Below are 22230 nucleotides of genomic sequence, written 5' to 3'. Positions count from 1 at the left end.
GTAGACTGCCTATTTCCTCTTCATTTGTTTGGTCTGGTGCGTTTTTACCTTGCTTCTTCATCTGCTGCGTGTTTCTCTGTCTTCTCATATTTCTTACCTTACTGTGTTTAGGGTCTCCTTTTCACAGGCTGCAGGTTCGTAATTCCCGTTGTTTTTGGTGTCTGCCCCCAGTGTCTAAGGTTGGTTCAGTGGGTTGTGTAGGCTTCCTGGTGGAGGAAACTCGTGCCTGTGTTCTGGTTGATGAAGCTGGATCTTGTCTTTCTGGTGGGCAGGACCACGTCCGGTGGTGTGTTTTACGGTGTCTGTGACCTTATTATGATTTTAAGCAGCCTCTTTACTAATGGTTGGGGTTTGTGTTCCTGTCTTAGTAGTTGTTTGGCATAGGGTGTCCAGCACTGTAGCTTGCTCGTCGTTGAGTGGAGCTGGGTCTTAGCGTTGAGGTGGAGATCTCTGGGAGAGCTTTCACCTTTTGATATTACATGGCGCTGGGAGATTTCTGGTGGACCAATGTCCTGAACTCAGCTCTCTCACCTCAGAGGCACAGGCCTGACACCCGGCTGGAGCACCAAGACCCTGTCAGCAACACGGCCAGGTACATGGGGAGTTTCTTGCCTTTTGGGAAGTCTGAGGTCTTCTGTCAGTGTTCAGTAGGTGTTCTTGGAAGAAACAGTCTTATCAAGGAGACCACTGTGGATCATAGTACTCCATCACATTTGGACCTCCTGAGACGTGTACACACTGCCTCCAGAACCATTCACCTAAGGACAGGAGGAGTGAGCACTTCCCGCCAGCCTCTGCCCCCGCAGGTAGAGTATCTTCTCCAAGGACATAACTCCCCACGTTGAGCTCCCCCAAGTCACAGCATCCAAGGAGCCCCGGAGTAGAAAGTAAACACTGAAAGACATGCTTAATGTAAGCTGTTATCAGCATGAAGTGACTTGAACACAGAGCAGAAATGCAGTCCCGGCCCCTGCTGAAATCAGAGGCCAGGCCAAGAGGACACAAGTCAGAACGTCACATGTCTGCTGGACACCCCTCGCACCTCTCAGATTGCTCTTTTTCTATGTTAATTCTACTCAATCTTCAAGTCTGTGACAAGCCACAATCTCTATAGATGACTCCATAGAGAAGGTGTGGGTGAGTAAGCAACCTGCAGCTAAGCAGGGACCGTGATTGAAATGTGTCATCCCCACTCTTCCACCGCTGGCTCTCCATTTCCCTCATGCTCCATCAGCTCTTCCACTGGTCCAGGCTGCTTGCCTAAGTGCTGTCCAGTCATCGCTATCACCAGATGGGGGAGCACCAAGAGAAGCCCAGACAACCTCCAAGTCCCAGGCATCCTCCCCTGTTTCAGTTGCATGGCAGCAACCATAGCCCCGGTGGTAACCGAGGTTAATGATCTTAGCTGGAAGAGTATCTTCTTTCTTTGCCTACTAGTCCATCCACAGGGGAGGCCCAAAAGACGGGGTGATGTCATATTCAGGTGGAATGGAATCTTTACTGTGAACCTGAGTGGAAGCTCCCAAACTCTAACCACAGGAACCAGAATCTCTAATCCTATAGAATGTAATTTTTCTGGCAAAATCTACTGGGAGTGACAGTGAGGGCAGCTGATCCCACTTCCAAGATTTGCTTTCCAGACCTGCAGATTCTGACCGTTAGAAGCCAAGCACCAGATGTTAGCTGCTGGTTCAGCATCACGTTGGCTATTGTTGCAACACCATATGTTTGCCACCCCAGAGGACGTGTCCGACTCCAGGGGACATCAGCTCTGAGCTGGCATAGTTGCTGAGCCTTTAATGGCCTTTTCTGTTGTTGATTTAGGCTGATTGCTTCCAGGCTATGTAGTACATGGTAGAGATAATGGATTATATGGTCATGTACTCATGACACACTTCTTTGTCCATAAAATGGGTCCTTGGTTTGAGCTGATGTCATGCAGATCCAATTTGATAAATCATTCATCCTGTGGCCCTCTGATGGTGGTGCTGGCAGGACAGGAGCAGGAAAGGCAAACTTATATTAGGAGCAGATGTCAATTCCAGTAAGGATAAATTCCTCCTGCTGTAACTGAAGGACTCCGATGTTATCAACTTGCTAACAAATGACTGGTGGCTTCCTTGACAAGTACATCCTTGTCAAGCAGCCTAGACCTCAGGTGTCAGGTGTCCTCCACGTGACAAGAAGCTCTGTGAGGTCAACCTGGCTTTGTCACTGGGCAGAGTAGTGCTTGTTGATGGATGAGTGGACTTTAAAAATGTGCAAAATCTTTTAAAAGCAGTCATTAAATTGGAGGGCTTCTATTGGTACCCTGGCCCCAAGCCAGGATTTCCCCTCTTAGGTACCATCCTGTTCACACACTGATACAGTTCACACACTAATGATTGTATGCAAAGCAAAATAAAAGTGGTCCTTGAAAGTGAACTTAGATTTTCAAAGACAAATAAATTATTTTTTTAAATGAATTCCAGAGCATGGGAAAGCATAAATTGCCTTCGGAACATCATCATCTAATTTCTTCTATTCTATTTTTATGGCAGAATTCTCATTTTAGGCATGTCAAAATGGCTTGACACATCACAGGTGCACGTGTCTGGGAAACGATCACATCGCCCTTTTTTGGCAATCAGTGCTTGCACAGGGGCTCAGAGCTGCCTGGGAAATGATACTCCCTGGATGCTAACATGGGCTTTGGTAGTGGGATCTTTCTTGCTCCTGAGGGTGAGAGTTAAATTGACTTTGACTTCCAATAATGTACATGGTCACCTTCTGCTGTGTCCTCACATAACAAAGAAAGAGAGAGAGCTCCCTGGTCTCTTCTTGTGAGGACACTAATCTCATCATGAAGAGCCAACTGTCATGGCCTCATCTAACCCCAGTTATCTCCCACAAGGCCCATCTCCAAATACCATCACATTGCAGGTTAGGGCTTCAACATATAAATTTTGGAAGGGGGAGGGGGTGGAGACACAATTCAGTCCATAGCATCCAGTCTCTGATCTACAACCCTACTTCTTCTAGGTCTCCACCAGAGGTCTCCATTCAATTTCTGAATTTCCAGTTAATTTTTTTAAATAATTCCAACCCACAGACTAAATGAGGGGGAAATCTCTCAAAGTCCGTATCTATGGATCAAGGCCTTTCCTCATCATCTCTCCTACTCTAGCCCCCTTTCTTCACATTCCCCACCCCCCATCACTGGAGTTGAAGGCACACACATGTACCTGCACACACACTCATATGGTTATAAATTAGTATAATTAGAGGGAGTTAGGAAGCAGACCGCATTCAGTGAAGGAAAATCACAACCCTCATGTCATTCTCATATCAATCTCACATCAATCATATCAATGTGAATTTCATATTAAACATTTCAATCTCATTTCATTCACATAGACTGATGGGATGTAAAGCATCAACCAGCCCCTGGGGCCTCCTTGTCTGCACTCCCTCTGGGATCCTGCAGGTTACCTGAGTTCATGGTCTCTTACCATCTCGACCAATTTCACCCTCCATGGAGTCCAGAATTCCGAAACAGCAGCTGTCACCCGCAGCCAATATTCACTTCATATTTTACTTTAATTTGCACAATTACCTACTTTAGTCTCATCCTAAATCATAATATCCATGAAATTAAGGCCATGATTTTTTCTTGTAATGCTTTTTCCTGATTGACACTAAAATAAAAGTCATAACTATGAAAATTAAAATTGTGTTTGTGCTATCTAGAATCATCTAATAGACCACTTGTAGGAAAAATGGTCATCTGGCCCAAAGTCAGATTTTATATATTTAGTCCTTTTTTTACTCTAGAAGAGGAAACTTGTCTTCTTTTGGGTCGGTTAAAGTGTTTAAAACTTGGACTTGGGGTTCACATGTTGGGACTGTTAGAAGCTCTTTTATTGTAACCACAGCAGAGAAGAAAGAGGAACCATTTTCAAATGCTGAAAATCATTTGGGAGTTTCTATGTCAGGGGAACAAAGGGGCTTGATTTTACACAATGGAAGAAAAAGTATCCTGGTTCCATTTTGAGTAAATGCGGTGACATTTGAAGTGATTAACACCAAGTAGTATTTATGAGCTGTTACCATTTCCCATGTTTAATGACTGCAAAAATATCTAAAACATGCTTAAGCATGTTGGCACTCATACAAAAGCAGAGTTTTACATTCCAGATGGGTACAGCAGGCTCTGCAATAAAGCCACCAGGCGAGTGAGTCATGATCTCTTGATTTGGAAGAGCAGAAAATCACAACAGATCAATCAGGCACATTTAGCAGAAAACACAATACAGTCCACCTGAGTCTTACTGAGCACCTCGCCTCACTGCTAACTTGATGAGATGGCAAATTGTTCTTTATGACACATCCTTAGGTTGTAAATATCCCCTATGTGTCAGGATTAGTTGCAGCCACATATGCTTCAGATATATAGGAGAGAAACCCCAGAAAACAGGGGCTCATTCATGTAGGCATTTTCTCTCGCAGAAAAACGTCCAGAGGTAAAAGTCCTGGACCAGTTCCCAGAGTCCTTCCTTCTCTCTGCTCTGCAGCCTCAGCTGGTGGCTGGAGCAGGATAAAGGAAAGCTCCAGAGGATGCACTGACCAGCTGAGTCACCCAGTGGTAAGGCACCTTTCCAGGCGGTACACATAACACAGTGGCTAGAATTTAGTCAAATATCCACTGTACCTGCAAAGGAGGATGAGAAATGTACTCTTTTGGGCCCAAATAAAAGGACTTAGGATAAAGGTGTGAATAGAAATAGTTCCACTGACTTCTGTTATCAGTGTAGAGAGAAGAATGTATTACATTTTATGAAGAAGCAAAGTACTCTTAGGTCCAAGCAATTAGTTTCATAATTTCATGCCATCAAAAACCAATCTCTTTCTTAAAGTGAGTCTAAATTTCCTGATTTCATTTTTTTAAAGGATGTGTATTATTCAGGGACCTGATTCTGACCCTAATGGGAATAAAATTAATATTTGAGTCTTGCTTAGTGAATGCAAACTACTTTTTGATCTGTAATCACATATAGTTCTAATAATGCCTCTGTGAGGTAGGTTCTGGGGAGCGTGGTCCTTACCACTTACCTGCTATGTGGCCTTGTATAAGTGATGTCCCTTATCTGAACATATAGTTCCTTGTGGTGGGCAAACTCCAAGATGGTCTCAATAACTCCTCCCTCCTGGTATTCATGCCCTTGTGTAACGTCCCCCGTTTGAGTGTGAGGGGACCTTCTAACCAACAGATACAGCCAAAGTGATGGGGTGTCCCTTCTGTGGTTGCAAAAGGTGGTAACTTCCACCTTGCTAGCCAATGCTCTCCATTGCCTTCTCAGCAGGCACAGTTTGAGGAAGTAAGCAGTCGTGTTGGAGAGGTCCATGGCAAGGGACTGAGACTGTGGGAAGACTTCAGTCAACAGCCTGCAAGAAACTGAACCCTGCTGGCAACAACATGAGCTTGGAAGTGTATCCTTCCCCAGTCAAGCCATCAGATGAGATCTGAGTCCTAGCCAAACCTGATTGCAGTCTTGTGGAAACCCTAAACAAAACCACAAGCTAACTATCTGGACTTCTGACCCACAGCAACTAGGAAATAATAAGTATGTGTGGTTCTAAGCTATTTTGTCATAATTTGCTACACAGAAAAAGCTAACAAATACATTTCTCATAAGTAAAATGAGAATAATTCACCTATAAGGAAAAATAAGGACAATAATACTATCTACCTCATACACCATCGTGAGCTCCAAATGAGATACTGCATATAAACTCCTTGGAGAATACCCCACACTTAGAAGGTGCTCATTTATAGTGTGGATGCTTTCAGTGATGTTGATTAATTCACATAATAAATAATACTGAGCTTTGACAGCAGTGAGCACAATAGAAATCTCTGCTTTGGGGAACCTCATACTCTACAGGGGAAAACAGACAACCAATAAATGAACAGACAAATGTATGTTGTGTGGTGGTAAATGTTATAAAGACAAATAAGGTAGGGTACAAAAGATAAATAGTAACAAGGGATACAATTTTAGTTAAGGGTTGCTATTGTTAAGTATATCAGTCAGGATAAGATAGGCTCTGCCATGATACCAAATAATCCCCAAATCATGGTGGCTGCACACAGTCTAAGTTTATATCTCACTCAGGAGAATTCTGCTCATCTTGCTTCCTCAGACACCCAGGTTTGTGGAAGTTTCATCTTAAAAATTTTTCCTTCATTGAGACAGAAATGTGACAAATCCTGTGCTTGCTCTTAAAGTCCCCCACCCCCACCCCCTGCCACTACCTGCATAAGTAACAGATTATTTCTGCTTATATTGCACTGTCCAAATCAAACCACATGGCAACACCTAACATCAAAGCGCTTGGAAGGAGGGAAACCCCCATGTAGTGAACGGCACTGCTAACGTCACACAGAGCTCAGCTGTGTCACTGTTTTTACATAGTCATCACCACGAGTCTCCTGTCCTTGCTCTAAGCATGAATGAGATGCCCTTCCTTCTCTCTGCCTTTGGCAGGGTCTCTTGCTAGCTTTTCCATTTATAGTGTTTTCTAAAAGCACCCCTTTATAATTTGTCATACTGCAAAGTCCAACTCAGCATGTGTTTTTGTAAATAAAGTTTTATTAAAATATAACCATGCTCATTTACTTACATATGGTCTATGGCTGTTGAAAGCAAGTCTAAGTAGTCATAGCAGGTATATGGACCACAAAGCCAAAAGTATTTATTATCCTCCTTTACAGAGAAAGTTTCCTGACCCCTGATCTACATCTATACTCAGAATTTTAAAAAATGAGCATGACCTTTCATTCAGTAATTCCCCTTTCTGAGGAAACAACAAGGAAGGTGCACATAGTTTATATAAAAGAAGGTATAGTAGGGTAGTATTTATGATAAATGACAGATGGATGAATGAATGCATAGATAGATAATAAATGGTTTTATGTGTCAACGTGGATAAGTCACAGTCCCCAACTATTCAATTAAATGCTAACCTAGGTGCTGCAGAGAAGGTATTTTGTAGATGTGATTAATGTCTATAATTGATTTGAAGTAAAAGAGATTATTGTAGATAATCTTGGTGGGCTTGATTCGATCAATTTAAAGGCTTTAAGAGCAGAACTGAGGCTTCTCAAAAGAAGAAATTCCACCTGTGGACTTCATCTTTAGCTTGTACTGAGTTCCAGCTGCACTTTCTGATGGTCTATACTGTGAATTTCAGACCTGCCTATCTGGATATACATATATCATCTCCTAGTAGTTCTGTTTCTCTGGTAGGACTCTCATTGATATAGATAGGTAAATAGATGGTATAATACTGTGATTTATAATAAGACATACATGTGTCTGCTCTTCATCCCCATTCCTAGCACAGAGTTCCTAAAACCCTTGGAACTTCCTAAGTGATAAGAGATAAAGATGGCTTTCTTATTCACAGAAGGCTTCCTTCAACCAAGGCTGCGTTTGTGAATGCAGTGATGTTTAGAAAGCCCCTAAGGATGGGGGGGGGCTTGTTGCCAGGGGAATCACCCTTGTGATTAGAGGGTTGGAACTTTCAGCTCCATGCCCTGCATCTACCTAGGGAGGGGAGAGGGCTGGAGGTTGAATTAATCACCAATGGCCAACGATTTAATCAATCGTGCCTATATAATGATGCCTCCATAAAAACCCAAAAGAATGGTGTTCAGAGAGCTTCCAGGTCAATGAACAAGAATACATCCATTGCTAGGAGGGTGGTTCACCCCAGACTCCACAGAGGCAGCAGATCCTGTGCTTGGGACCCTTGCACAGCTCCCCCTATGTTTCTCTTCATCTGGCTGTTCATTCTGTCCTTTACTTTCCTTTGTAATAAACCAGTAATCTAGGAAGTAAACTGTTTTCCTGAGCTCTGAGAGCCACTCTACCAAATTGATCAAACCCAAGGAATGGGTCCATGGAAATCTTCCATGTATAGCAGTTGGTTGGAAGCACAGGTAACAATCTGGACTTGAGATTCGTGTCTGAAGTGGGGGGAAGTGGCAGTCTTATAGGAGGACCGCATTCTTAACATGTGGAATCTGATACTCTCTCCAGGTAGGTAGTGTCAGAATTGAATTAAATTGTAGGGCACCCAAGTGGTGTCACAGAATTGCTTGGCGGGGAGTAAACACACCTCCCCACATATCTGGCCACAGAAGTGTTCAGTGTGAATATTGAAAGTAGAGTAGAAACACAGCAGTGTTTTTCCTACCTCAATTAAATAACCTCGGGAGACCAGAAGGGGGAGCTCTCACACCATGCCATGATTGCAGAGCCCAACAGGAAGAAAAGGAGACTCCTCTCCTTTCCTGGAAAGGACTCAGCCAGTGCAACACCGCGGACTCTTTGTTTACTAGAGCCCTACCAACTTCCTTTACCCCTATATAAAAGCGTTCTCCTTCCCTACCTGTGGAGGGAATTTGAAGGTAGCTCACCATGGTTGCAGACCCTAAATTGCAATTCTCTGCTAATCCCAAATAAACCCATCTTTGCTGCAGAAATATCTGGCAGTCTATTTGTTTTAGGTCAACAGTATGTACATATATACATACCTACATACAACGGAAGCAACTGAACGAGAAATTTGTTAAATATAGTATGGTTGAGCACTGGTGGCGTGAACATAGCCTGAAGGGGTTAGTGCACCACGGATAGCTGGGAGGGAATCCGGGGGAAAGTCTGGACCTGCCGAAGAGGCAAGAGACTTTTTCTTCCCTCTTTGTTTCCTGGTGCGGGAGGAGAGGGGATTCAGAGCGCTGCTTAAAGGAGCTCCAGAGACGCGCGCGAGCCGCGGCTAAAAGTGCGGACCCCAGAGACAGGCATGAGACGCTAAGGCTGCTGCTGCCGCCACCAAGAAGCCTGTGTGCGAGCACAGGTCACTCTCCACACCTCCCTTCCGGGGAGCCTGTGCAGCCCGCCACGGCAAGCGTCCCGGGATCCAGGGACAACTTCCCCGGGAGAACGCACGTCGCGCCTCAGGCTGGTGCAACGTCACGCCGGCCTCTGCAGCCGCAGGCTCGCCCCGCACTCTGTACCCCTCCCTCCCCTCAGCCTGAGTGAGCCGGGGCCCCCGAATCAGCGGCTCCTTTAACCCCGTCCTGTCTGAGCAAAGAACAGACGCCCTCCTGCAACCTACATGCAGAGGCGGGGCCAAATCCAAAGCTGAACCCCGGGAGCTGTGCGAACAAAGAAGAGAAAGGGAAATCTCTCCCGGCAGCCTCAGGAGCAGCGGATTAAATCTCCACAATCAACTTGATGTACCTGCATCTGTGGAATATCTGAATAGACAACGAATCATCCCAAATTGAGGAGGTGGACTTTGAGAGCAAGATTTATTATTTTTTCCCCTTTTCCTCTTCTTGTGAGTGTGTATGTGTATGCTTCTGTGAGAGATTTTGTCTGTATAGCTTTGCTTTCACCATTTGTCCTAGGGTTCTATCCGTCCGTTTTTTTTGTTTTGTTTTGTTTTACTTTTTTAAAAAAATTTTTTCTTAATAATTTTTTTTATTTTAATAATTTTATTTTACCTTATTTTATTTTCTTTTATCTTCTTTCTTTCTTTCTTTATACTTTTTCTCCCTTTTATTCTGAGCCGTGTGGATGAAAGGCTCTTAGTGCTACAGCCAGTAGTCAGTGCTGTGCCTCTGAGGTGGGAGAGACAACTTCAGGACACTGGTCCACAAGAGACCTCCCAGCTCCACATAATATCAAACAGTGAATATCTCCCAGAGATCTCCATCTCAACACCAACACCCAGCTTCACTCAACGACCAGCAAGCTACAGTGCTGGATATCCTATGCCAAACAACTAGCAAGACAGGAACACAGCCCCACTCATTAGCAGAGAAGCTGCCTAAAATCATAATAAGTCCACAGACACCCCAAAACACACCACCAGCCATGGACCTGCCCACCAGAAAGACAGGATCCAGCCTCACTCACCAGACACAGGCACTAGTCCCCTCCACCAGGAAGCATACACAACCCACTGAACCAACTTTAGCCACTGGGGACAGACACCAAAAACAACGGGAACTATGAACCTGCAGCCTGCGAAAAAGAGACCCTAAAGACAGTAAGGTGAGCAAAATGAGAAGACAGAAAAACACACAGCAGATGAAGGAGCAAGATAAAAACCCACCAGACCTAACAAATGAAGGGGAAATGGGCAGTCTACCTGAAAAAGAATTCAGAATAATGATAGTAAAGATGATCCAAAATCTTGGAAATAGAGAAAATGCAAGAAACATTTAACAAGGACCTAGAAGAACTAAAGATGAAACAAGCAATGATGAACAACACAATAAATGAAATTTAAAATACTCTAGAAGGGATCAATAGCAGAATAACTGAGGCAGAAGAACAGATAAGTGACCTGGAAGATAAAATAGTGGAAATAACTACTGCAGAGCAGAATAAAGAAAAAAGAATGAAAAGAACTGAGGACAGTCTCAGAGCCCTCTGGGACAACATTAAATGCACAAATATTCGAATCATAGGGGCTCCAGAAGAAGAAGAGAAAAAGAAAGGGACTGAGAAAATATTTGAAGAGATTAGATTTGAAAACTTCCCTAATATGGGAAAGGAAATAGTTAATCAAGTCAGGAAGCACAGAGAGTCCCATACAGGATAAATCCAAGGAGAAACACGCCAAGACACATATTAATCAAACTGTCAAAAATTAAATACAAAGAAAACATATTAAAAGCAGCAAGGGAAAAACAACAAATAACACACAAGGAAATCCCCATAAGGTTAACAGCTGATCTTTCAGCAGAAACTCTGTAAGCCAGAAGGAACTGGCAAGACATATTTAAAGTGATGAAGGAAAAAAAATCTACAACCAAGATTACTCTACCCAGCAAGAATCTCATTCAGATTTGATGGAGAAATTAAAACCTTTACAGACAAGCAAAAGCTGAGAGAGTTCAGCACAACCAAACCAGCTTTACAACAAATGCTAAAGGATCTTCTCTAGGCAAGAAACACAAGAGAAGGAAAAGACCTACAATAACAAACCCAAAACAATTGAGAAAATGGGAATAGGAACATACATATCTATAATTACCTTAAATGTAAATGGATGAAATGCTCCCACCAAAAGACATAGATTGCCTGAATGGATACAAAAACAAACCCATAGATATGCTGTCTACAAGAGACCCACTTCAGACCTAGAGACACATACAGACTGAAAGTGAGGGGATGGAAAAAGATATTCCATGCAAATGGAAACCAAAAGAAAGCTGGAGTAGCAATTCTCATATCAGACAAAACAGACTTTAAAATAAAGACTATAGAAGAGAAAAAGAAGGACACTACATAATGATCAAGGGATCGATCCAAGAAGTTATAACAATTGTAAATATTTATGCTCCCAACATAGGAGCACCTCAATACATAAGGCAAACACTAACAGCCATAAAAGGGGAAATCGACAGTAACACATTCATAGTAGGGGACTTTAACACCCCACTTTCACCAATGGGCAGATCATCCAAAATGAAAATAAATAAGGAAACACAAGCCTTAAATGATACATTAAACAAGATGGACTTAATTGATATTTAAAGGACATTCCATCCAAAATCAACAGAATACACATTTTCCTCAAGTGCTCATGGAACATTCTCCAGGATAGGTCATATCTTGGGTCACAAATCAAGTCTTGGTAAATTTAAGAAAATTGTATCAAGTATCTTTTCCCACCACAATGCTATGAGACTAGATATCAATTACAGGAAAAGATCTGTAAAAAATACAAACACATGGAGGCTAAACAATACACTACTTGATAACAAAGTGATCACTGAAGAAATCAAAGAGGAAATCAAAAAATACCTAGAAACAAATGACAATGGAGACACGACAACCCAAAACCTATGGGTTGCAGCAAAAGCTGTTCTAAGAGGGAAGTTTATAGCAATACAATCCTACCTTAAGAAAGAGGAAACATCTCAAATAAACAACCTAACCTTCCACCTAAAGCAATTAGAGAAAGAAGAACAAAAAAAACCCAAAGTTAGCATAAGGAAAGAAATCATATAGATCAGATCAGAAATAAATGAAAAAGAAATGAAGGAAACAATAGCAAAGATCAATAAAACTAAAAGCTGGCTCCTTGAGAAGATAAACAAAATTGATAAACCATTAGCCAGACACATCAAGAAAAAAAGGGAGAAGAATCAAATCATTAGAATTAGAAATGAAAAAGGAGAAGTAACAACTGACACTGTGGAAATACAAAAGATCACGAGAGATTACTACAAGCAACTCTATGCCAAAAAAATGGACAACCTGGAGGAAATGGACAAATTCTTAGAAATCCACAACCTGCCAAGACTGAACCAGGAAGAAATAGAAAATATGAACAGACCAATCACACGCACTGAAATTGAAACTCTGATTAAAAATCTTCCAAAAAACAAAAACCCAGGACCAGATGGCTTCACAGGCGAATTCTATCAAACATTTAGAGAAGAGCTAACACCTATCCTTCTCAAACTCTTCCAAAATATAAGAGAGGGAGGAACACTCCCAAACTCATTCTACAATGCCACCATCACCCTGATACCAAAACCAGACCAGGATGTCACAAAGAAAGAAAACTACAGACCAATATCACTGATGAACATAGATGCAAAAATCCTCAACAAAATACTAGCAAACAGAATCCAAAAGGATCATACACCATGATCAAGTGGGGTTTATTCCAGGAATGTAAGGATTCTTCAATATACGCAAATCAATCAATGTGATACACCATATTAACAGATTGAAGGAGAAAAACCATATGGTCATCTCAATAGATGCAGAGAAAGCTTTCGAGAAAATTCAACACCAACTTATGATAAAAACCCTCCAGAAAGTAAGCATAGAGACAACTTTCCTCAACATAATAAAGGTCATATATGACAAACCCACAGCCAACATCGTCCTCAATGGTGAAAAACTGAAAGCATTTCCACTAAGACCAGAAACAAAACAAGGTTGCCCACCCTCACCACTCTTATTCAACATAGTTTTGGAAGTTTTAGCCACAGCAATCAGAGAAGAAAAGGAAATAAAAGGAATCCAAATTGGAAAAGAAGTAAAGCTGTCACTGTTTGCAAATGACATGATACTATACATAGAGAATCCTAAGGATGCTACCAGAAAACTACTAGAGCTAATCAGTGAATTTGGTAAAGTAGCAGGATACAAAATTAATGCACAGAAATCTCTGGCATTCCTATACACTAATGATGAAAAATCTGAAAGGGAAACAAGAAAACACTCCCATTTACCATTGCAACAAAAAGAATAAAATATCTAGAAATAAACCTACCTATGGAGACAAAAGACCTGTATGCAGAAAATTATAAGACACTGATGAAAGAAATTAAAGATGATACAAATAGATGGAGAGATATACCATGTTCTTGGATTGGAAGAATCAACATTGTGAAAATGACTCTACTACCCAAAGCAATCTACAGATTCAATGCAATCCCTATCAAACTACCACTGGCATTTTTCACAGAACTAGAACAAAAAATTTCACAATGTGTATGGAAACACAAAAGACCCCCAATAGCCAAAGCAATCTTGAGAACGAAAAAAGGAGCTGGAGGAATCAGGCTCCCTGACTTCAGACTATACTACAAAGCTACAATAATCAAGACAGTATGATACTGGCACAAAAACAGAAAGATAAATCAATGGAACAGGATAGAAAGCCCAGAGATAAACCCACGCACATATGGTCACCTTATCTTTGATAAAGGAGGCAGGAAAGTACAGTGGAGAAAGGACAGCCTCTTCAATAAGTGGTGCTGGGAAAACTAGACAGGTACATGTTAAAGTATGAGATTAGAACACTCCCTAACACCATACACAAAAATAAGCTCAAAATAGATTAAAGACATAAATGTAAGGCCAGAAACTATCAAACTCTTAGAGGAAAACATAGGCAGAGCACTCTATGACATAAATCACAGCAAGATCCTTTTTGACCCACCTCCTAGGGAAACGGAAATAAAACCAAAAGTAAACAAATGGGACCTAATAAAACTTCAAAGCTTTTGCACAGCAAAGGAAACCATAAACAAGACCAAAAGACAACTCTCAGAATGGGAGAAAATATTTGCAAATGAAGCAAATGACAAAGGATTAAACTCCAAAATTTACAAGCAGCTCATGCAGCTCAATAACAAAAAAACAAAAAACCCAATCCAAAAATGGGCAGAAGACCTAAATAGACATTTCTCCAAAGAAGATATACAGATTGCCAACAAACACATGAAAGAATGCTCAACATCATTAATCATTAGAGAAATGCAAATCAAAACTACAATGAGAGGGGCTTCCCTGGTGGCGCAGTGGTTGAGAGTCCGCCTGCTGATGCAGGGGACACGGGTTCGTGCCCCGGTCTGGGAAGATCCCACATGCCGCGGAGCGGCTGGGCCCATGAGCCATGGCCGCTGAGCCTGTGCGTCCGGAGCCTGTGCTCCGCAATGGGAAAGGCCACAACAGTGAGAGGCCCGTGTACCGCAAAAAAAAAAAAAAAAAAAAAAACTACAATGAGATGTCATCTCACACCAGTCAGAATGGCCATCATCAAAAAATCTAGAAACAATAAATGCTGGGGAGGGTGTGGAGAAAAGTGATAACTCTTGCACTGCTGGTGGGAATGTGAATTGGTACAGCCACTATGGAGAACAGTATGGGGGTTCCTTAAAACACTACAAATAGAACTACCATATGACCCAGCAATCCCACTACTGGGCATACACCCTGAGAAAACCATCATTCAAAAAGAGTCATGTACCAAAATATTCATTGCAGCTCTATTTACCATAGCCAGGAGATGGAAACAACCTAAGTGTCCATCATCGGATGAATGGATAAAGAAGATGTGGCACATATATACAATGGAATTTTACTCAGCCATTAAAAGAAACGAAATTGAGCTATTTGTAATGAGGTGGATGGACCTAGAGTCTGTCATACCGAGTGAAGTAAGTCAGAAAGAGAAAGACAAATACCATATGCTAACACATATATATGGAATTTAAGAAAAAAAAATGTCATGAAGAACCTAGGGGTAAGACAGGAATAAAGACACAGACCTACTAGAGAATGGACTTGAGGCTATGGGGAGGGGGAAGGGTAAGCTGTGACAAAGTGAGAGAGTGGCATGGACATATATACACTACCAAACGTAAAATAGATATCTAGTGGGAAGCAGCTGCATAGCACAGGGAGATCAGCTCAGTGCTTTGTGACCGCCTTCAGGGGTGGGATAGGGAGGGGCGAGGGAGAGAGATGCAAGAGGGAAGAGATATGGGAACATATGTATGTGTATAACTGATTCACTTTGTTATAAAGCAGAAAGTAACACACCATTGTAAAGCAATTATACTCCAATAAAGATGTAAAAATATAAATAAATAAATAAAACTCTTAGAGGAAAAAAATATAGTATGGTTATAATTTAACTAAAGAATGTGAAATCCTTTAATGGAATTCTATAAAATCGTTGAGAACCAAGTTGCAGAAGAACGTCATGTAACAATGTACACTCTATATTATTAAGTGATAAAAGGATGATAGAAAAAATTTTGCAACATAATTGTAATTTTTTGTAAAATGTGTAAGTATGTGAGTGTTTATGGGTGTTTGTGTGTGTTAGAGAAATAGAGAGAGGCAGACCATCAATTGGGTGGCTTAAACAATAGACATTTATTTTTCACAGTTTTGGAGGTGGAAAGTCTGACCTGTTGTGGAGGTGTGGTGGGTGGAGGGATTGCCTCCCCTGGGCCCAGCGCTGTGTCGGGGGCCGTTTCTACAGTCTCATTTAACCGGCCCTACAGTCCTGAGAGGCGGTATCATACACATTTTAGAGATTAAAACGGAGGCTCTAGACATTGCGTTGCCAAGAGCCATGCCATCGGTAAGCCAGGAGCTCTGCTTCTGTCTCTGACACCAAAGTCTGCCCGTTCCTTTCCTGCTCTACTGAGTTGTCTTTTTATTAGGATATTTATGAGAAAGTTTATAAGGGGCTTTGCTCATCTAACCCCTCATTCAGAAAACTGCCCTTATCATGAAAGATGTCATTTCGGATATCTGTCTCTACAGCGTACATTACTGCCTCTTGCAGTTCAATCCATCAGCCACTTTATACTAAGATTTCTCTCTGTTAGGGCAACTATTGTTGTTTGTTTTGTTTTGAAGCATCTTTTTTTAACAGATATAATTGACATATATTCGTTTCAGGTATATAACATAATGACTCAATATACGTATATATTATAAAACTATTACTACAATAAGTCTAGTTAACATCCATGACCTCACAGAGTTAACAAAAATTGTTCTTCTTGTGATGAGAACTTTTAAGATTTATCCTCTTAGCAGCTTTCAAATATGCAACATAGTACTATTAACTATAGTCCCCATGCTATAGTCCCCAGGACTTATTTATCTTATAACTGAAATTTTGTACATTTTGACCCCCTTTCCCCATTGCACCCTTCCGCCAACCCCACCTCAGACAACCACCAACCTCTTCTCTGTATCTATAGTTCAAGGGGTTTTTTTGTTTTGTTTTTTGGATTCCACATGGATTTGTTGTTGTTGTTGTTAAATAAACTTTTTATTTTAGAGTAGTTTTAGATCTACAGAAAAATCCCCAGGATAGTACAGGGAGTTCCCAGGTACCCTTTCCTCCAGCTTCCCTGCTTATTAACACCCTACAGGAGTAGGTACACTTGTCACAATTAACAACTCAAGATTGATTTATTTTAATTAACTGAAGTCCATACTTCATTCAGATCTCCTGTTTTCCCTGAATCCTTTTTTTCCTTTCCTGAGCCCCACCCAGGATCCACCATGACACTCAGTCACCATGTCTCTTTGGGCCCCTCTTGGCTGTGACAGCTTCTCAGACTTTCTTTGTTTTTGATAACCTTGACAGTTGTGAGACCTACCAGACAGATACTCTGCAGAATGCCCTTCAGCTGCGATTTGTTTGATGTTCCTCATGTACCATACAGATGTAGGGTGTTAATTACAGGGGAAACTGAGTATGGCGTATATAGAAACCCTCTGGACTGTATTCAATTTTTCTGTAAATCTAAAACAATTCTAAAATTTAAAGTTCATTTTAAAAAGCCTAAGACAAGAGAATGGTCAGTTGAAAACTATATCATCAAGATACCATCTTCACAATGTCAAATGGCTGAAGATTGCGCTGTGATTATTAGTACAATGCTCAGCTCTGGGTGTTGGTGTGCTGGTGGGAACAATGCTTCCGTCGGCCTCACCGGCTCTCAAGGCCGGAGCACGCGAGGACTTACTGCGTGGCAGAAAAAAAACACATTAATACCAAACCAGATGGGTAGTTCCGTGTATTCTATATGCTATATTTGTAGGAAAATATTTTAGGGACTAATGACATTTATTGCGCAGCGCAGTATGCAGTGAGTCTGTGGGTATTATATACACAGGAGATGCATGTATATTTCCTGTCTGTTTCTTCTATCTCCCCGTATCAGTTAAGCTCATCAGTTAGCAGCCTGATCATGACCTGGAAGAGAATTAGGTCAGGCTGGCCCCCAGCCAAGCCAAACTGCAGGCAGGGAGAGCCTGGGGTCTCCTTCTGTGCCTACACTGGCCCAGGTGAAGTCTCGAAAAGGTGAAGTGACCTCAAGAATGTTGTCATTTACAGGTGGTCCCGATACCCATCCATTTACTCAACACATGTAGAGCACCTATGGCCTGTCAGGGCCTGTTTTTCGTGCAACAGGGATATAAAGCAAACATGGTTTCCTCCCTCATGGAGCTTACAGTCAGGTGGAGGAGAAAGGCATGCAATAAAAATAGATCTCACCAGTATAAGCCCGTGGTCTAACAGCGGTGAGGGGTGGAGAGTTACAGTTTGACCCTCCGCTGAGGTGTTTGTATCAGGGAAGGTCGGGAGGGAGGATGGTCAGGGAAGAGGATGTCCGGACCTGAATGATGCTTCCCCACTGGAAGAATCCCAGGCGTTGTGACAGGTACTAAGGGAAGATGTGTAGGCGGGAGGGGCAGGTGGCCTTCCAATACCCCTCAGGTCACCCCCGCAGGCCTCGGCTCGTCTACCCACCCCACGGCTGGGCGGGGTCCCCATGAGCGTGTCCAGGGCCTCAGGGGGCTGTAGGTGCCTCGGCTCCCTGCGGACACAGCACTGGCCGATCCGACGGCACACACTGGGGGGCTGCCGATTGGCTTTGAACGTGCATTCATGCAACTTTGGTTCTGCTGTCAGTGTCAGAAATCCAAGGTGCGTCATCTGAGCAAAAATGAGCGATTTATTATAAGGGCCCAGAGTGGCTCACAGACGGCATGGACAGAACGGGTCTGGGCTTCAGGCTCAGCGGAGCCCGACACCTGTATCCCTTCCCGCTTCCCTTCCCCTCTCCTCCCCTTCCCCGTGTGTGGGTGAAGTTCAGCTCCTGCTGCTGCCCTTTCGTCAAAAGCCACGGTCCATCGGCATTGCCCTCCAGCCCTGGAAAAAGACTGACTGTATCCTGCAGGTCTCACGTCCATAACTCCAGGGTGGAATGCTCATTGCTCCATCTTAGTTGGTGTCCAGCTCCAGGCCGGTCCACTGTGGCCCGATGAGCAAGGTCACAAGAGGAAATGGCACTCCACGTGGTCCATTGCAGGGTGGTGGGGCCGTGGGCGACCAAGCCAACGCTGTGTCCACTACCGCCAGCCTCCTATCCGCAGCAGGCTTGTCAGCCCACAGATGGAAGTCTCCTGTTCTCTGACTTACGTGGCTTCTGATTCTGCCCATCTCAGTGGTCCTCCAACTCTCCCCGGGGGCCCGCGGATGCTGCTGCTTCCCCCGGCCCAAGAGGACGTCATCTGCTCTGGGCACGATTTCGCCACTGGCCACACCTGGCCACTAGGTGGCGACAGACCTCCGCGTGCCGCACAGTCCCCTGGTCACCGCCTCCTCTGGGACACCAGACCCCCGAGTCCCACAGAGGGAACAGCCAGCAAGCCTGGAAGAGCGGGCCTGCCGCCCAGGCGGGAAGGTAACAGACCCCGTGGCTGCAGGGAAGGACTCAGGCAGGGAGCAGCCCCGGAGGCCAGAGCAGGAGCCCTCAGCTCGGGCTAGAGGGCGGCCTCCTTTGCGGTACTCTGACGCACCTCGTAGTGGACTCAGTATGGTCCTGAGGCCAAGATTCACTTATGGGGGAGAAGTCCCAGGGAATCGGATCCAAAGAAACCTGCCTCTGGGTAAATGGAGATAACGCAGTGTTTCTCTGTATCTAATATGAGGGGGACTCCATGGGTGAGGGCTGGGATTCTTGGACCACGTGCTGGATGTCATTCGGGATGATGGTGTTGACAGCATCACACAGACGGGGAGGCTGAGGGGCTGCCGGGGAGCGCACAGAGCTTCCAGAACTGGAATACAATGCTTGTTGGGCAGCAGGGCTCCAGAACTGGGGGCTGGGAGGCCACCAGAAAGCCAGGCCCGGGCTCCCGGCACTGTGGAGGCCTCAGGATCTCCCTCCCTCCCTCCTCTTCCCTTCCCCTTCCCTCCCCCTCCCTCCTCCCCTTTCTCCCTTCCCCCTCCCTCCCTCCTATCAGGGCCCTCCCAGCTCCAGGTTTCATCTCCTCCTCAGGGGACCACCAGAGACTAGTGTCTCGAGTCCATTCTCTAGGTTCCTGTGGGATGGACTCTGACCGTCCACCTTGCTCAGGTGTCCCCACTGCCACCTGCCGTCATGGGCACACAGGGCTGGGCCACCAAGAACAGGAGTGGCTGCCAGGGCCTCATCTATGGGTTGGAGGGTAGGTTTCCTAAGAAGGGTTCGTGGATGAGAAGTTCCTCCCAACACACATTCTAGAAGTTGGTGACCCAGGCTTGGCCCTCCAGCCATGGCTGGGCTGCCCACCGACCTGGATCAGAGAAGCTGGCCCCTGCTGGAGGCCTTCGTGTGCCCCTCATAATGGTACCCTGCTGGGGAGTGAGCAGGGGCATTTCCTTTAAGAATTCTGCGTTCACAGCGCTGGACTCTGTACGTGACACTCCCACCCTCGCATCTGTGGCTTGGCACCCAAAGTTCCAAGCTGGCATCTCCATTTTTCCACGTGGAAATCTTCTCCAATCCTCCGGCACCTTCCGGGGCCTGGGTCTAGTTCTCGCTATGGCCCAACAGCACTTTCTGCCCCCAAATTCTATGAAGGTCACTAAATTAAAACAAACTGTGGGGTTAATCATCATAGTCCATATCTTCATATACTACCCAGTCTGGACCTACATATATAACTGAAGAGGAAAGACAATTAAATAACTCGGGATTCTGCCTCCCCACCCAGATGCGTCCTGCTTGGCCAGGAGTGGCTCGTGGTCACCAAAAGTAAGCCATGCAGTTAAGAGCCTGAGCTTCATTCTGAGCAACATTTGGTTTCAAATACCCGTTCATCCTCGCTGTCTACACTATCTTGAGTAAGTTACTGCACCTCTCCAAGCTAGGGTTGCCAGATTTAGGGGAAAATCAACAGTAACAATAACAATAACAGACCGTCCAGCTAAATTTGAAATCTCAAATAAACAAAAAATAATATTTTAGTATAAATAGGCCTCCAATATTGCATGGGATATACTTATACTAAAAATTATTTGTTGCTTACCTGAATATCTGGACTTATACTAAAAAATGATTTGTTGATTGTCTGTAATTAAATGGACATCTTATATGTCATCTGGAAAATCTGCAAGCCCCATGCCTTCAACAGCAAAATGAGAATAATTGAACTTACCCTTCATGAGGTTACTATGTGGATTTTATTAAATAATGCATGTAAAGTAATGCCCAATATATTAAAATTATTATTCTTGTATCTAGCATAGGTTTGCCTTTGACAGTCTTAGTTTATGCCTGTTGCCCCTGGGAAATTATTAATAGTTTTCCTTTTTACATTCAAAACTGTCCCAGTTTGTATAAATTATATGTTCATCACAGGTACAGGGGCCAAATGTTTATACCACATTAAGTCAGTGTTTGTTGGAATGTTTTCCTTCATTTCAACCACCAGATGGCACTGCAGGGTGATAAGCCGAATGAGAAAGATGTACATAAAATTTTACCTTAATAACATCCCTGGGTCCGTTCCCTGCCCACCCAGCACACGCGCGCGCGCACACACACACACATTTCATTTTATTCGGTGTTGTTGGGTGACTCAGTGATTCTCTGAATGCTCACCCTAAAGCTGGAACACAAAAAAAGAAAACTGTAAATAACACTAGTCATAAAACTCATGAATGATTATCCTCCGGCCATATTTTGTTCTTGAATAGAATAAAGTAGTATTTCTAACTTTCATAATTCAGGCTAAAATTAGCCAGAACTTTCTTGGCATTCTACAAGAACATCTATTTTCTTATTTGCTTACTAATGCATTGTTAGTATCTAGAACAGTACCAAGCATGATAAGTGCTCAATGGAGAATGAATGAATGAATGCCAGGGCTGATTGTTAAGAAGATAAATATATGGACCGCCATAATTTGGACTGAAACTTTCTGGAAGCTGGAGTGATGTGACCCAGTTGAAAACAGAAGCACATATTTATTTACATTTAGAGAGAGGGTTCCGGTACCAGGGATTATCAGCTCTGTGTCTTAAGGGAGAATCAAATGCTCTTCTTGGAAAACAGAGGTCAACTAGAATAAAAAGCTAAAATTTTCCTCCGCTCGATTCTTTGCTTATTCTACCCTCAATAGGAAAATAAAGGGTTTTCTTTTCCCTTTATTGGAAAGGAAAGAAAGTCACATTCAAGAGAGATTTGAAGACCCAGCCTTCAGGTACCAGCATACACCAAGCAAGGAACTGGTCAGAGATAAAAATATTTTTCCAGGCCAGTGCACCAAGAAAAACATTAAATAATTTCTTTTTCAGTTCTATTAATAAATAAGACACACACACCCCAAAAGCACCTCAAAACATGTCTGTCAGCAAAACAGAAGAAAAGCAGCATTTCAAACACTGAGTCCTATTGGCCTTTTGAAATTTAACAAAAAGAAAATTTCACCTGAGAACCAAATATGTATATTGTTGGTACAAAATAAATTCATGATCATAATAAAACACTCCCACATCACAGGGATATCCACAAAAACCTCCCAGCAGCAGCTGAGAGACAGAAGACGTACATTT

This window comes from Pseudorca crassidens, chromosome 5 (genome assembly GCF_039906515.1).
Source record: "Pseudorca crassidens isolate mPseCra1 chromosome 5, mPseCra1.hap1, whole genome shotgun sequence".
Lineage (NCBI taxonomy): Eukaryota > Metazoa > Chordata > Mammalia > Artiodactyla > Delphinidae > Pseudorca > Pseudorca crassidens.
This window is presented reverse-complemented; position numbering follows the sequence as displayed.